Below are 16,954 nucleotides of genomic sequence, written 5' to 3'. Positions count from 1 at the left end.
TGCAAGGCAAACTCCTTACTGCTGTGCCACCACTCCGGCTCCGTGTATTTTATTTCTTTTTAAGATGCAATGCAGTATCACATATTTTAGTGAAAAAAATCAATTGCCTGGAAAAAATCTTCAATTGTATAATAGCAAGAATTTTGGAATGGTAGCTATGTATGGGTGCTGTGATAAACACTTGACATAGATTATCTCATTTAATCCTCACAGAAACCAAGTGAAGTGTTTACTGTCATTACTCCTATTTGATGAAGAGGATACTGGGGCTCACAGAGAATTAATAACAAGTCCAAGACCAACTAATGTCAAGTAATCTAGAGTGGACGACCAGAAAGCACATACACCAGCTGGGATCAGCCTTTTATTGAGGGAGAAGTGCACAAAAGCACAGCAGTAGCAGGTAAGCAATCTACTCAGTTACAGTTATTTAGGGAACTGATGGGTCAGTATCTGACTTATCCCATCTTGAGAAGAATGCTTTATAAAATATTTTTTCTTGAGAGATTTCAGTTATATAGACAAAACTGTGTGTTGGCCTCATCCTCAACATCAACATTTGTAACAGAGTTTGCCACATATTTGCTGTGTCTTGTGATATTATAATTCTTAACCTTCAACTCTGCTCTATTTCATTATAAAGTTTTACACTGTTTGCCTTAAGTACTCATTTATAGTTAGTTCTCAAAGTTTCTAAATTTTTATTTCCAAATAGACCATGATTAAAAAGAGAAAGATTCGTGACTCTCTGATTTCCAGTTTATGTAAAATTAACTTTGTCTATTAACTAATCAAAGGGGTATTTTCTTTTTTTATAATTATCTTTATTTAAACACCGTGATTACAAATATGATTATAGTTGTATAATTACAGTCATGTAAAGAACACCCCCTTCACCAGTGCAACATTCCCACCACCAATTTTCCAGATCTCCCTCCTCACCTGTACTTGAGACAGGCTTTCTACTTCCCTCATTCATTCACATTGTTATGATAGTTTTCAGTGTAGTCATCTCTCCAACTGCACTCATCACTCTATGTGATGAGCTTCTTGTCATGAGCTGTACCTACCAGCCCTCATCTCTCTTGTCTTGAGATACTGTTAAAAATGTCTTTCATTTTTCTTAAAACCCATAGATGAGTGAAACCATTCTGCGTCTTTCTCTCTCCCTCTGACTTACTTCACTCAGCATAATAGATTCCATGTACATCCATGTATAGGAAAGTATTTTTTTATTCAAATATCAACATCTATTATTTGATTCTAGTGTATAAAAACTTTTTATCTCAGCCTTATTTGACCATCTAAATTTATTTTTATTTTAAAATTATTTATTTAAAGAAAATGTATCACATTTTTGACATAACTGATCATAATGCATTTGTTTCAGAAAGACAGAAAGCAAAGTTATTAAGAAATAGAAAGAGAACAGAGAATTAAAAAATGGAAGAAGGGGAGAGAGTTCATTAGCAGTTACATTTGTGAAACTTATTGTAGCACCTATAAAGTCATTAATACAATAGCCAAAGGTTTAGTATGTTCCCATTTTTTTTTCTCAAGAGATGGGAAATACATTTAAAAAATGTGTGTGTTTGACAATTGTCGTTTGCGTAGGCGCACAAAACATGGAAGAGATTGGAAATAAATACCTTTGGCCTAAAAACAGGGAGATCTTACCCCCGAAACACTTTGGCTTAAGACTAACTTAAGGCTCCAAGCATACTCTGTTGTCCAAACCCCTAGTCCTTCTCGATGGTCAGCTCTTTAGTCTCCTCGTTGCTCTCAGGTTTCTGTAGTTACAGATCCTGGTTTCTGTACAGGTCCTGTGTCGAAGACCAGGTGGTGTGTTGTGTCTTCTGGTTCTATCAGTTAACATTGCAGAGAATTCTGCCCTAAAAGCAGACTATTGCTGTTGCCTGGTTGTCAGGGTGATAAAAAAAACTGTTTTTGGAGTAAGTCAGTGCCATGGCGGTAGTAGAACTTTCCTCGGTAGAATTTATGTTAATGTTGCTGGGGAAACCTTGTTTGTTTCAATAGGTGGTATCCTCGGTTCAGGGGGTGAATAGTCAGTGTCAGATCAACTGGAGTCTAAGTCAAATCATTATGACAAGTGTCTAGGTTGTAAGGTCCCACTGCAGTATAAAATATTTTGCATTCCTATCTCTATTAGATAAGAACTTGTTTACAACTATTAACTTTTCCCATTTTGATGTGCCTATGCAAAAAGTGAAAGTCACAGTGAGTTACTAGTGCTTATGGGAGGCCGAGGTGTCCAGACCAACAGACTCCAGAGCATTTTGTTTACATGAGCTCTGAACAGAGATTTGTCTACTAGTATATTGGAGTATACTAGTATATATAGTACACTAGTATATATAGTACACTGGTGTATATATAGTGTAGTATATATTATACCAGTATACTACTAGTATATTGAATGGAACCCGAGGAAAGGGTACATTGCTTTTATATGGGATGTTTGATAATGGTTATGCCTATTAAAGATGTGTATCTATAAGAACTATTCAAAGAAAATTTGTATGTCCTCTTTATTTATTTTATTTTTTTAATTTTTATTGTGACCGAAGTGCATTACAAATCTTTCACTGCATCATTAATGATACATAGTGACAATGAATGAGGGGCATTCCCACCACCAGTGCTGTCCTCCCTCCACCCCTGTTCCCAGCATGAATCCCATATCTCCCTCCTTTATCCTCCAGAATGCTAGTGCAACTGGTCTCCACTTTACAGCTTGTTGTAGTTTGAGCATCCATTCCGCCGTCATTGGAGATAAAAATGATAAGAAAAAAGGAAGAAAACAACTTGGTAACAACTACCAAATAAAGAAAGAAGAGAAAAAAAGAAAAAAAGAAAGAAAAATAGAAGATAAAAGAAAAAAATGCACCGGCAAAGAAAAAGAAAAAAATCACCAAATAATAACCACAAGAATGAAAAAGAAAGAGAAAAGTGTAAGAAGAAAGAGAAGGAAAATAAAGTCAAAAATTAACAAATCGGGGCCGGCAAGGTGGCGCTAGAGGTAAGGTGTCTGCCTTGCAAGCAGTAGCAAAGGAAAGACCGTGGTTTGATCCCCTGGCGTCCCATATGTTCCCCCCAAGCCAGGGGCATTTTCTGAGCGCTTAGCCAGGAGTAACCCCTGAGCATCAAACGGGTGTGGCCCGAAAACAAAAACAAAAACAAAAACAAAACAAACAAAAAAAACCTAACAAATCAAAACAAAACAAGAAAAAGAAGGGGTGTTGGAGTGGCAGGGTTTAGCGTTCCTCCCACTTTTTTTTTTAACTCTTTTGAAATAGACAGGGAAGGGGTTAAGATCCAGTGCGAAGCTTCAAGCTGTGCAGTCTAGGGTTTTGTACAGTCTAGGTAGGATAGATCCCCACAGTACCATAACAGGAAATGCCCTCAAGAGAGGGAAGATCATCTAAAATTTATAGTTATTATTCACTCATTCACTTTCCTAGTAATTTAGCATTCTGATACTCTATGTTGCATTAGAATATGGGATCTAATTTCGATGCTACTTTCTAAAGCCTATTCACCTTGCAACTAATAGAGTTTTTCACTAGGAAAGGGGTATGTTCCTAGATGTGAAGTGAAGCAATTCAATAAGTCTGGTTTTCTTTGAATAAATACACATAATTTTAGAATTTGTGATTTATATACATGTATGCAAATCTTTAAGATTTCTCATTAAGCATATAATTTTAATAGTATTCTCTATCATTGTATCTTTTTATAGAGTAATTGAATATTTCAAGTTCTTTTTTACAGCTAAAAATCTTACGTCACTCTTTCTGAAATTAATTGTTCAGCTTTATTCACATAAATATGTTAGATAGGAATTGTCTTGAGCTAATAAAATCATCAGAAGTTTAATAGATATATCATCTTTATCATCAGATATAAAGTTATTGAAACCAGAGATCTCATGCAACTTAATTGCTACATATTTTATACACATAGATAATGTTATAATAACATTGTTAGATTGATATTTATTATTTGAAAAATATTGATGACTATTTTGTTTGAGGATTAATAATTAAATTATTAATTTTTAGAGTATTGTTATATTTATTTTAAAGTTGAAAAGTGGTAGAATACTTTTACATACCAATAATTATTTGTGATTCTTTTCCTTTATAATTCTTATTTTGATGAAAGTGGGTTACATATCTTTCACAGTAATATTTTAGGTACATATTAACATTGGATCAGGGGATTCCCATCACTAAATTTGTCCTCCTTCCGCCACTCCCCCTCGTTCCCAGCTTGCATCCCATATCCCTCTCCCTTACTCCCTGGGTTGCTAATTTAAGTGGTCCCCTCTGTGTCTAGCTTATTGTAGATTTGGAATCAATTCTTTTGTCATTGACTTTGATGTTGGTGTTAAAATCCGATCATTTTTATCACTATTTAGTGATCATACAACTGCTTAGTCTTGGTACCGTCCATTATTTCCCCCTCAATTTGAGAGGTGGAGCAAGATGGTTCAAGTTATGTGATTCATTTGAAGAGAAGAAAAGCAATAAAATGGGGTAAAAATCAAGTAAGCCGAAAATGGGCAAAGTCCTTAGAGGCTCTCCACATCAGTTTGAGAGAAGAAAGGGTGAAAGGAAGAGAAATACCACAGCAATACAAAAGGAAGAATCAAACAAAAAATCCAAAGAGTACTACAGCAATAAAGACAAGCACCACATAACCATGGTCCTGAAATAAAAATTAAACAAAGCGCAAAAAAAAAGAAAGAAAATGACAACAACAATAACAAAACCAAAGACCAAAGACATACAAACAAAAAAAGTAAATAAAATAAATAAATAAATGTATTTTGTTCTGCTTATTTTTTTTTTACTGCATAGGCACAGTAAATAATGGGGAAATTAGAGGGGGAATTCCCTTGGCCTAAGAATTACAGGGTTTCTCTGCCTTTGAAGTATACTCTCATGGGACTAACTACAGATTCCTTGCATGTTCATTTAGTCTCCCCTAGATCCTTTTGTGGTGTATGGAAGACATGTGCTCCATCATGGGTGATAACATCAGACCTCTGTATCTAGAGAACTTGGTATCTGGACAGGTCAAGGAATGGAACTTAAACTTGTGATTCTTTGTGAAAAAAGTAATTATTCTAATTTTGTCAAATCAAAATCATTTTATTTTTAATAAAAAGTAACACTATTTCTAAAATACCTTTAAAATCATAAGCTTATTAGTTCTTTGAATATATTTGTCTTGAATACAGGCAGGAGGTGGGGAAGGAAGAAGTTAGGGACTTTGTTGGTGAGAATGTGCCACAGGTGAAAGGTCTGTTCTTTTTATGACTGAAGCTCAACTGCAAACATGTTTGTACTTTTGAAATTATTTTAAATGATAAATACTTTTACTAAAAATAAAACTTCCTAAGATAAAAAAAGTAATGATTTAAAATGAATAAAATTTCAAAGTCTTTTTGTAAAATGTCAACTATAAAAATGTACCATTTCTCCGGAGTGATGGTACAAACCATAAGGCTTCTTCCTTACGCATGCTAGCCTAGGACTGATTCTGGTTTGACCCCCTGGCGTCCCATATGGTTTCCCAAGCCAGGAGCGATTTCTAAGTGCATAGCCAGGAGTAACCACTGCACATCACCAGGTGTGGCAAAAGAAAAAAAACAAACAAAAAAAAAACAATGACAAATAAACATAAAAATGTACTATTTCTATATACTTGTGTAAAGTAATCAATTATCTCAACTATATTTTCAATTCTTAGGATTATCAACTTTTTCTATATATAACCCTTTATAAACGGATATATTTGTTAAACAGAAATTAAAGGATCCTTATCTAAATATAACTGATATATCTGGTATAGATAATTAGTTCATTTTATTTTAGAAAATGGAACCTTCTTTACTTATTGCTTATTCTGCAATGTCACTTCATTTTTTTGATTTATTTTCATTATAGACAGGAAAATAATACTACTTAGGTAATAAGCTCGCAAAATACATAAAGCATTGTCTTTAAAATTCCAAAACAGATAATATTGCTATATTTATTTCCATATCTTTATAAAACATTTACATTATCATAGTATTTTGTACCTAAGAAATGGCCTGATTCTTTTTTGATATCCATTATTTTACCATACTGTAGAATATTTAAGGATCCCCGGTTGTCTCATAAAAATCTAGGTCAAAATAAATCAAAATATATACAAAGAACTTTACAATATGTCATGTCTTATTGAAATTGGGACCCATAAAATTATCTTTTCAAATGTTTTAAAGCTGAAGAAGACCTGCTTTCTTTGCAGTTTTTTCAAGCCAAGACTAGTCAAAATCTAGATAGATTATCAAAATATGCCCCTGGACTCTCAAGTGACACAAGCCCTTCATGCCATTACTCCCAATTTAATATAATTTAGAAGAAGCAAAATAGGAGAAATACCTCATGCTTTTTTCCTTCCAATATCTCTAATCTAATGTTTTAGGCAAAAAAGTGAAGCCAAAGTGCTCCATGGTTCTTTCACCACATGTTATTATTGCAAATGAATAGAAATTCTTACAGGCCATGATTGTTCTAGTGGTTTTAAATAAAATACCACTTGTATGTTTCTACACATATGTACTTACCACTGAATTTTAATATTTTTTGATCATTAGTGAGTGCAGTATGAAGCCTTTTGATTTCTGAAAACTTGCTTTATTGCTCTTTTGCTTTTCTTCCCCTCCTGGAATTTATCCATTTGAGTTTCTTCCCAGTGACCCATGCCCTGACTTTCCTTAGATAATTTGAAAATACTGACCATAGAGATGCTAAGGGTGAAAGGGATCTTACTCCCCATTGAACTACAAATAATCTCTCTTTTTAAATTCTAAGAGGTATCTTTGCAAACTTATTAGATGAATTCCTGCTATATTATATTATATATAGATAAGAATAGTGAATAATGAATTTCTTTAACTACATTTTAATGGGCTCTGTTAAAAGGTCAACTCAACACTGTTGCTGTATGAAAAAATAATCTTGACTTAATAAATGAATTATGCACATATAAGTTAAGATGTTTTGGGTTAGAATTAGCACAAAATACAATGAGGATTCTGCCTGTGTAGCTCCCTTCAACATTTTTGTTCTAATATCAATTTTTTAGTATATTTTAAGGGACTTAATTATTACCAAGTATAAATATATGGAGAATACCATTTTATTTGAAAAGTAAGATGATTTGAAGAGACTATTGGATTAAATCTATTAATGAATTCAACAGAAATGTTTAGACTCACAGTGAGAGAATCAAAGAAACATACACTGCAGTGTCAGAATTACTACAGGTTACAAATATCATCTCTTTCTGTCTCTAGGGTAGCAAGGTAGAATGGAGAGTTTAGCTCCAAATGTCTGTATATTCTTATTATGAACAAGCATAGCAGTTCTTTTCTACAAGACTAGTAAATATTTTACATTTTTTGTTTTATCTTTATTTTATTGAACAGGGCAAAATACTTTATTTTTTATTTTCTCAATTCTTTCAGGGATAAATAACTAAAAATAGATTAATGAACTCCAAACACTAATAAATGAATAAATACTTATCTGTGTTAGTATGCTGGGAGCAGGGGTGGAGGTAGGATAATACTGGTGGTGGGAATTCCCCTGATTCAATGTCACTATGTACATAAAATATTACTGTGAAAGATCTGTAATTCACTTTGGTCACAATAAAAATTATAGAAAAAACATGTCAAAACCTACATTTTTTTGTTTAATCTTAAAAATAAAGTAGATTTTGGACTGCTAAGAAATTGCTCATGTGTTCATGCAATGGTTACATGTATACAATGGATAAATATTGAATAATATTAACTGTGGACCAGTATATTAGATCCAGATAGTATAAGGTGACAAAACTTTGTTACTTGATCTTGAAAAATTACATTCTAACATGGAAGAGTTTCTCAAATAAATATGCACAATTCTATTTATCTTACATGGATTGTTAGGTTGCCCAGAAGAGATTTTGTCAATTTATATTTGTATTGAGATATAAAAGCAAGGACAAATATATCACCAAAGAAGTTATAGTAAACCAAACTTGTTTAGATTACATGATGCTCAACAATAAAATCATAAATCATAGTATTGTCTTGTCAATAAATAAGTTTCTATGAGAGCATTTTAATGATTGCATATTATCCCACTATACAAGCATAATAGATATAATAAAGTTTAATATATAATAATTATTTTTTCTGCTGTATTTTTGATAATGGGTTCTCTATACTTACTAAACTGGCAATAATGGGTCAAAGAGATAGTACAATAGGTAGGGTGCTTTCCTTGCAAACAACCCACCTGAGTTTGATCTCCAACATCTCATATTGTCCCCTGAACACCCACTAGCCTAAGTTTTGATTTCAGAATTAGGAATCACCCTGAGCGACCCCCAAAATAATGAAAAATCAATTCTAGCAATATAACCCAAAATATTTAAGTATTTTAGGATAATTTTATTCATTTATAACAGGAGGTTTGTTCTAGCTAAATAAATGTGGTAAATTTTACTCAAGTAATCAACTGGTCCATATTACAAAACTCTTGACTCATAGAAATGAATTCATAGAAATAACTACAGATTCTAGTTTTGTTAAAAAATTGTTTTGAAAATGAGGAATGTTCTAATAGTAGAAACAGAGACATATACCCAGGTCAAATTATTATTTTTTAAATAATTATTATACCAAAGTGAATTATGAATATTTCACAGTAATATTTAAGGTACATAGTGACAATGAATTAGAAACATTCCCACCACCATTGTTGTCCTCCCTCCACTTCTGTTCCCAGCATGCATTCAGATCTCTCTCGTTTGCCCCCCCCCCCAGACAGCTAGTGTAACTGCTCCACTCTGTGTATAGCTTGTTGTATATTGGGTATTGATTCTGTTGTCATTGACTTTGGGTTTGGTGTTTGAGTCTGATCATTTTTTATTTCTACTCAATGATCATATGACCATTTGATCCTGGTACCATTCATTTTTTTTTCCCTCAATTGATGAGGTGGAACAAGATGATTCAAGTTATGTGGTTCTCTTTAAAAAAAAAAAAAGAAGAAGAAGAAAAGAAAAAAAATGAAAAGAAAACTCAGAGGAGTCCATCTAGGTTATAAATATCAATTGAAAAGAAAAAAGGTGAAAAAGATGAAAAAAATAACAAAAACAAACAATCAAAAAACCAAGATCAACAACTACAAAAAAAGTAAAGAGCAACAAAAAATGACTACCAAATAACCACTAGACTGAAGAAAAATCATGGAGGGCTGGTATGACAAGGTTTTGTGACTCTTGTTCTCTTTTTTTTTCTTTTTCTTTCTTTTTTCTTTCTTTTTTCTTCTTTCTTTCTTTCTTTCTTTTTCTTTCTTCTTTCTTTCTTTCTTTCTTCTTCCTTCTTCCTCCTTCCTTCCTTTTTTCTTCCTTCCTTCCTTCCTTCCTTCCTTCGTTCCGTGCTTCCTTCCTTCCTTCCTTCCTTCCTTTCTTTCTTTCTTTCTTTCTTTCTTTCTTTCTTTCTTTCTTTCTTTCTTTCTTTCTTTCTTTCTTTCTTTCTTTCTTTCTTTCTTTCTTTCTTTCTTCTTTCTTTCCTTCTTTCTTTCTTTCTCCCTTTCTTCTTTCTTCCTTCCTTCCTTCCTCCCTTCCTCCCTTCCTTCCTCCCTTCCTTCTTCCCTTTCTTCTCCCTTCCTCCCTTCCTCCCTTCCTCCCTTTCTTCCTTCCTCCCTTTCTTCCTTCCTCCCTTCCTTCCTTCCTTCCTTCCTTCCTTCCTTCCTTCCTTCCTTCCTTCCTTCCTTCCTTCCTTCCTTCCTTCCTTCCTTCCTCCCTCCCTCCCTCCCTCTCTCTCTCTCTTTATTTCTTTCTTTCTCTCTTTCTTTCTTTCTTTCTTTCTTTCTTTCTTTCTGTCTTTCTGTCTGTCTTTCTTTTTTCTTTCTTTCTTTCTTTCTTCTTTCTTTCTTTCTTTCTTTCTTTCTTTCTTTTCTTTCTTTCTTGCATAGGCACAGTAAGTATTAGGGAAATTACAAAGGGAATTTTCTTGGCCTAAGAGATCTAGGGTTTCTCCACCCTTGAAGCATACTAGCATGGGAACAGCTACAGGCTCCGTACACACTCATTTTTACACCCCAAGGTCTTTTTATGGTGCCAGGAAAATTTCCGCTCAGTTGTGGATAAAATCAGGCCTCTGTAACTAGAGAGCTTGTTATTTTCAAGGGTCATAGGATGAAGCCTAGGATAGTCTTTCTTTATGAAATTCTTATTTTTATTCATTATTTATTCCATCTCAGACCCTCAATTTTGTATAATCCAAGAAAGGACAACATATTTATATTTTCTTTATGCTTCAAAAAGCACATGAGTAATAGATAATAATGTGAGTAGAAAAGTATATAGAGATATAAATTTATATTATGATTTACATTTTTATTATTGGTTTCCAAATTTAAAAAAATATCTCTTATTTATTGAAAAAAGAGGCATAATATACTCTGCTCTCATGCATGTGAATGTACTTCCTGTATACATATGATATTGATGTGGACATTGACTTGAAGAATTTAGATTTATTTTGAACTCTTATCAACCAGCACTCCTTAATTAATATTGCCCAGAAGAGAAAGGCTATTTTGTCTTCTTCATCATCAACACACTGTCAGCAAATAAGGAAGGGACTGTCTATACAATTATTGTGCTTATGTATGAAGCAGAAAAGAATAGCTGGATTTTCACACATGGGGCTGTTAGTAGTTGACATTTACTAAAATTTGATTTTAATTTTTATCTGCCTTTTTTCTTTTGAGAATATGTTTAAAGTTGAAATATCATTTGTATTCCAAAAGATCTTTATAAATTCTCAATTTTGAACATAAAATGAAAAGTTAGTTGAATTTTCAATGGTTATTCCCCCTACCAACTTTATTATTTCTATTTTTCTCTGCCTAAATTGACTATTTTAGTTTTTCTAATATTCATGTTTGTTTATATTTATAATGGTGATAGTAGAAATAATTATTTAAAATAAATACTTGCAAATACTACCATATAGTGTATACATTAATTGAAAGTCCAATAATCTGTACATTCCATATTACAGTGTACGAATATTGAGTATTGAAATCTAATTTGTTAATTTACATTTTTGTGTATATTAAAAAATACATGCATGGTTGGTTTACAAAAAGGTTAGGCTACATTGTAAAGCATATTAACAGTCCAAAACATTATAGTTATTTCTATTAAAGGCATATACTTAGGAATACTAAAAATATATGTATTAAAAGCACATACATGATCAGGGAAGCATATTTATAGTTGCTCCAAAGTTGACACAATTCAAATGACCATTAACTGATAAATAATGAAAATAAGATATATTATTGTATCATCAATTTTTGGTACTACAAATGATGTGTATTTATACATGACATACAATATATGAGCAGAGATAACATGATGTTTTATAAAATAGACACAAATAGATGGCTATTATTATATTCTATTGATATGAGATGTCCAAAATAATCAAATCCACAGAAACAAGAAATTTTAGTGGATTCCAAGAATTCAGGTCAAGGAGACAGCAGCATGATCACTAAAGGTTAAGATACATTTAGAAAGTTTTTAAATATTATAGCATCATATAGTGGCAATGCATGAATAATTCAGAGTCTTCACTAAAATCATTGAATTGCATTGTGGGGATGAAAGTTTTTCATATGTGAATTTCATCTCAATAAAATTCTGAAAAAAGTAACATATTCATTATTAGAAATGTAGACAATGGAAACATTAGAGATAAAAGAAAATACAATAGCACCTTCCCGTTCTAATCTTTCCTATTCAGTCTTTTATAAACATTCTGTGTTTTTTTGACCTCAGAATATTTTTAATTAAATTAGTCATGACTTACATAAGGATTTCTTTATTTTATATATAGTTGTTAGCCAACTATTCACAATTATTTTTTATTTTCTTTGTTTGAGAACTAGACAGAGTGTCTGTGATCAATGATACATAGTTATTATAGCAATCTAACTTTTAGGAATTGGACTTATTCCTGAAAGTCACTAGGATCTGGCATTCATTCCAGTGACCTTCAAGGTCATTGTCTGTCACCTAAATCACTGCTGTCATTGCAATTGACTGTAAAGGTAGATAGATTCATACAGTGTCAGGTACAAATGGAATTGAATATATCCTTTACTTGCTTCTTAGTTGGAGGAAAACAATGATGTTCAATTCCATTTCTAAAGAGATTTCAAGTCTTTAACTGATAATATGGCCAGTACGTAATTTGCTGACTTGCAGACCACAAATTCTGGCAAGTAAGGATAGGGTATAAAATACAGGTTTGCTGAAGTACTTCATGTGTCTTTTAAATAATTCAAGATTTAGTACATTTCAGGACACTATAATGTTATCAAATCTAATTGATAGTGGAACAAACAAATGGGAATAACAAATAGGGGTCAATCTGTAATTTCACAGGTCCTTGTTGCACCCACTAGATCCAAGGCAAGGGATTTAATACAAGTTGAAGTGTTATTGCTTCAGTTTTCAAAGAATGTAATTTTGTTTATGCCTGATTTCATTAAGATGGTTGAGATAGCCCTTGAGTAATTCAAAGAGAAGAGGGAAGTGAAGGGTACTGGGTTTGTTTACAGAAGTGTATATTTAGCCTTAACTTTATTGTTAAAGGATGCATGAAACTATTGGCCCTCTAACATTTAAGAGCCTGCTATAATTTTCTCATCAGCAACTGAAAGCTAGCAAATTTGCTAACTCAAAGAAGTAATGTATTCACTCCTAATCTGTATTACTGAACCTTCTATAGTATGTGGCATTTATTTTGAGTACCGTAGATTCCCGCTTATAAGACAACTGGGCGTATAAGATGACCCCCTAATTTTACAGTTAAAATTTAGGTTTAGGCCTATATTTGCGGTATATGACAGAATGTACCTATGCTGCAACTGTATCTTCCACAGTGAGCCACTCACAACAAGCAAAGGTCCAAAGTTTATACTGTAATAGACTTTCTCTCTGACTCTGGCCAATCTGAGCAGGCTTTTTACAGTGTAGATTTGGGTAGAGAACACTGTATAATTTGCATGCATAAAAAACCTGCTTGGATTGGCTGATTTAGAGAGGCAGTCCAAGCAGCCTGACTGTGATTGCTGCAGGATCGAGTTGAAAAATTCGTTTTGTGGCAATATTCAGACAATTTTCATTTAGCGACATATTGAAACATTTTTCGGGATATACTCGGCGTATAAGACGACCCCCGATTTTTGGTTGACTTTTTTTGTTTCAAAAGTCATTTTATACGCTGGAAAATATGGTAGGTAATATTCAGAGTAGATTTAACACAGTCAGATGATATGTGGCTAGTGATGGATGCTTTAGCTAAATTAAAATGAATATGCTTATACTTTTTTCTTTTAATTTCCATCTCTTCTATTCCACAGCTATTTACAAAAATGAGATGTCTGTTTGGAGGTTCTAGTAGAGTTCTGTTTATTTTTGTTTGTTTGGGGGGCAGATCCAGTGGTGTTCAGGTTTTACTACTGGCTCTGCAATCAGGGATCACTGCTATCAGGGTTCACAGGACTATCTGAAGTTGCTAGAGTTGAATTCTGGTTGGAAGCTTGCAAAACAATTGCCCTACTTGCTCTATAATCATTCAATACAGCGTGATGAAGTCCAGTAGTTTTAGTGCCCATGTTACTACATATTTGTACATAAAGTAAATAGTTTACCTTAGGACTTGATATGTTACTAAGTCACTTAATCGAATAATCAATTCATATCCTGTAAATGTTTATATTACATGGTTTATATAGTATGTAGATAACAGAATTTTAGAGTGATTTTTACTTAATAGTCAAAATGTAGAAAAAAGAATTGTTATGAGAAAAATCAAATGCATTTATAAATTTATGAAACCTCTATTCTAGAAAAATTTAACAAGATTTTAGAATGTTAATGCATTCTATATATTGGCAATATTTTTACAATCTTTTTCAAGGAAAAAGAAACTAAAGGTCCTTGTTAGTGGGTGGTTCTTATCTGGTTTTCAATATAGCACACCAGATTTTAGGGCTTACATGTTTACTTTAGGTCACCTATTCTAAACATAACTATGATGTTTGAAAGATTCAGCTTTAGCTCTTGTTATGATAATTGAAACTTTGCTGTCTTTCAAGCATTTTAATAGTTTATAAAGTTACCCTGAATTTTATTTGATGCACTTATTTTTCTAAAAGATGACATTTATTTCTTCATGATGTTCAAAATATAGCTAGTTTATTTTAATTTTGGGTGATATTAACTTTAGCATTAGATTTAAACTGTATCATATTAAAATTTTATTTAATATGCAATTTTACCATATCACCAACTGGTGACTTTTACATTTTTCACACCTCTCCTCTCGACCTCTCTTCTTTTAAGTGATTTTACAATATACGTTACTAATATTTATTTCTTTTAGCATAATTCGTCATATGTTTTGTTTCATTGGTTCATTTCTACTCCATTCTGTGTCATTTGGTTTGGTATGTTATGCCAAAATTTTTCCATTTTGTCAAAAATGTCACTATTTCCTCCTTATGGTTAAGAAATATTCCATTGTATTTGTATACCACAACATCTTTATGGATAATTAAATAATATTCTCAAAAGTACTTTTAATTAAACTATTTTTGGAAAGGAACACTTTCTTAAATGTGTGTCATTGCAGACATTATAACCCTACTTGATTATCCTTCATGTATCAAAAATATACTTTATGTAAACAAACAAAATCGATAAAGATTCATTAACTTCACAGTACCTAATGAGATATGTATAAATAACAAGTTCTCTGCAAGAGGATGTTAGGAGTCTAGTCTAACCTCTATAATTAGAGAAATAAATAATAAATGGGAATCCTCCGTATTAAAATTATGTCTCTAAGCATTTCTAAAATCTTATTCTTTTATTTAGGAATGTACATATGATAAGCTGTAAGACTTGATTCATTTCCATGGTATTTGAAGCTTTTTCCCTGTTGCTTTGCTACACTCTTAGACTAGATTTATTAAAAGCAAAGACACATATACAATAAACCTTTAAGTGACTTTTGTATTCATGTTCAGGTACTAGATATCTGTACCAACTCATAGTTGCTACAGATCGTTGTTCCTGCTCAATATACAGGCTAAGATGCTAGATACAGAGATGCCTACATAGCAGAGAAGTATTTTATCATGGTTACAGAGACAAACAAAGTACAAGACTAAGTGCCAGTTGTGTTGGCATCAAGTTAAAGATCGTTCTTGGCTTGCAGATCCCTTGACTTGGTGTGTGACTACTTAGTGTAATATGGCCTCACATGGTCTTTCTTTTGATCACACACACATACACACACACACACATGCAAACACATACACATAATGCGGATAATAGTGATCTCTAGTGAATTCCTTTTTTTAAAAGGACACCATTCCTATGAGTCTTCATCTTTTTAACCTTATTTAACTTCACTTACCTCCTGAAAGGACCTATATCCACACACCCCACAAACAGGATAGTTAGCATGACACAATCTCTGGGGAATCAATTTAGTGTAACATATAAGGTTAATTGACTCCAAAAAGGTATATCTTACTTCTGTATTTATAGAATTACCTGGGAAGATAAATTAAAAAAATTCTAATGCCTATACCTTATTTTAACTCAATTAAATTTGAATCAGCTGAGTCAGGAAAAGGTATATTAAGCACTTTTTAGTGGCTACCCATGTGATTATAAATTTACATTTGTAAGACTGAAAACGTTGAGCATTTTAGAAACTTTTGGCATCAATCATAATGCAAAGATTGTTGTATATCCTAGTGAGAAGCGGAATTAGTGTAGGCATTTTTGCTGGCATTATAAGAATATAGCAGTGGTCTTATAATAAAAATATTTTATATCATACTTTGTATTAAGTTTGTTTGTAATCTTTAGCTAAACCCAATGCTGTTTATGGAATAAATACTCTTGGCTCTTTACTCAAGGATCACTCCTGGTGGGTTAAGAATTCCATATGGAATGCTGAGGATTAATTTGGGACAACATGTGCAATTTAAGCCCCTTACCTATTGTACTACCTATCAGAACTTCTTATTTTTAATTATATTCTATATTATGTGATTCTATACCAAGTATATATTTTATACTACATGTCATAATATACTTAGTAACATGATTGCAATATAATAAATCTCTAGAATTGTATCCCAAATTCTGATTGCATTATCTTAATTTTTTTCGGTAAACTAGAATGATAATTTAAAAAAACTCTGTGGATGCTGGCTGGCTGAGATAATGAACTCTGCCAGTGCAACCAGGTGGAGCTGTGTTTAGAAGCTTGGCCTCCCAAGTGGACAAGCTGCTTGCATAGCCAAAGGATAATCTCTTACCACATAAACTTCCTTGAGATCTCCATAGCAGCGGGAAAACTGACAGTGACATGCAAAGAAGCACTTGAGAATACAAAAGAATTTCTGATAAAACATTGAAAAACTCCATTATGCCTTGTGGGTGAGGACAGTAATCCTCCTGGTCCAATCAGTACTGTCATTAAATAATGAATCTAAAATGGAGTTCAAGGTGGAAATGCTTAAAATGTTCAAGGAATTCAAAGAAACAATGGAACACAATAAAACACAGGAGGGTATGTGAGCAGAAATAAGAAAAATACAAACAGAAATGTCATAACTGGAAACTTGATAAGTAAAATAATAATTTCACCAGGGGTGTAACAGTTGCTGAGTACAGAATTAATGAACTCAAAGATGCAGTACAAAAAACCTTCAAAGAGCAGAAGGTAGAATAATTCTCAAAACAAACAAATGCATGACAAGAGATTATTGGA

The 16,954-nt window shown here is 32.6% G+C and overlaps 1 protein-coding gene across 1 annotated transcript in view; it reads left to right on the top strand.

Annotated features, from left to right (window-relative positions):
- The first annotated feature begins 217 nt into the window (after positions 1 to 217).
- The window catches only part of LRRC4C (leucine rich repeat containing 4C), a 1,094,185-nt gene continuing 1,077,448 nt past the window's right edge, over positions 218 to 16,954 (top strand). Inside the window, exon 1 of the mRNA XM_049779635.1 lies at positions 218 to 403. The gene's annotated coding sequence lies outside the window, so the exon portion shown is untranslated. The remainder of the gene's footprint in view (positions 404 to 16,954) is intronic.

The sequence above is a fragment of the Suncus etruscus genome, chromosome 9, assembly GCF_024139225.1.
Source record: "Suncus etruscus isolate mSunEtr1 chromosome 9, mSunEtr1.pri.cur, whole genome shotgun sequence".
NCBI classification, from domain to species: Eukaryota; Metazoa; Chordata; class Mammalia; order Eulipotyphla; family Soricidae; genus Suncus; species Suncus etruscus.
This window is presented reverse-complemented; position numbering and strand designations above follow the sequence as displayed.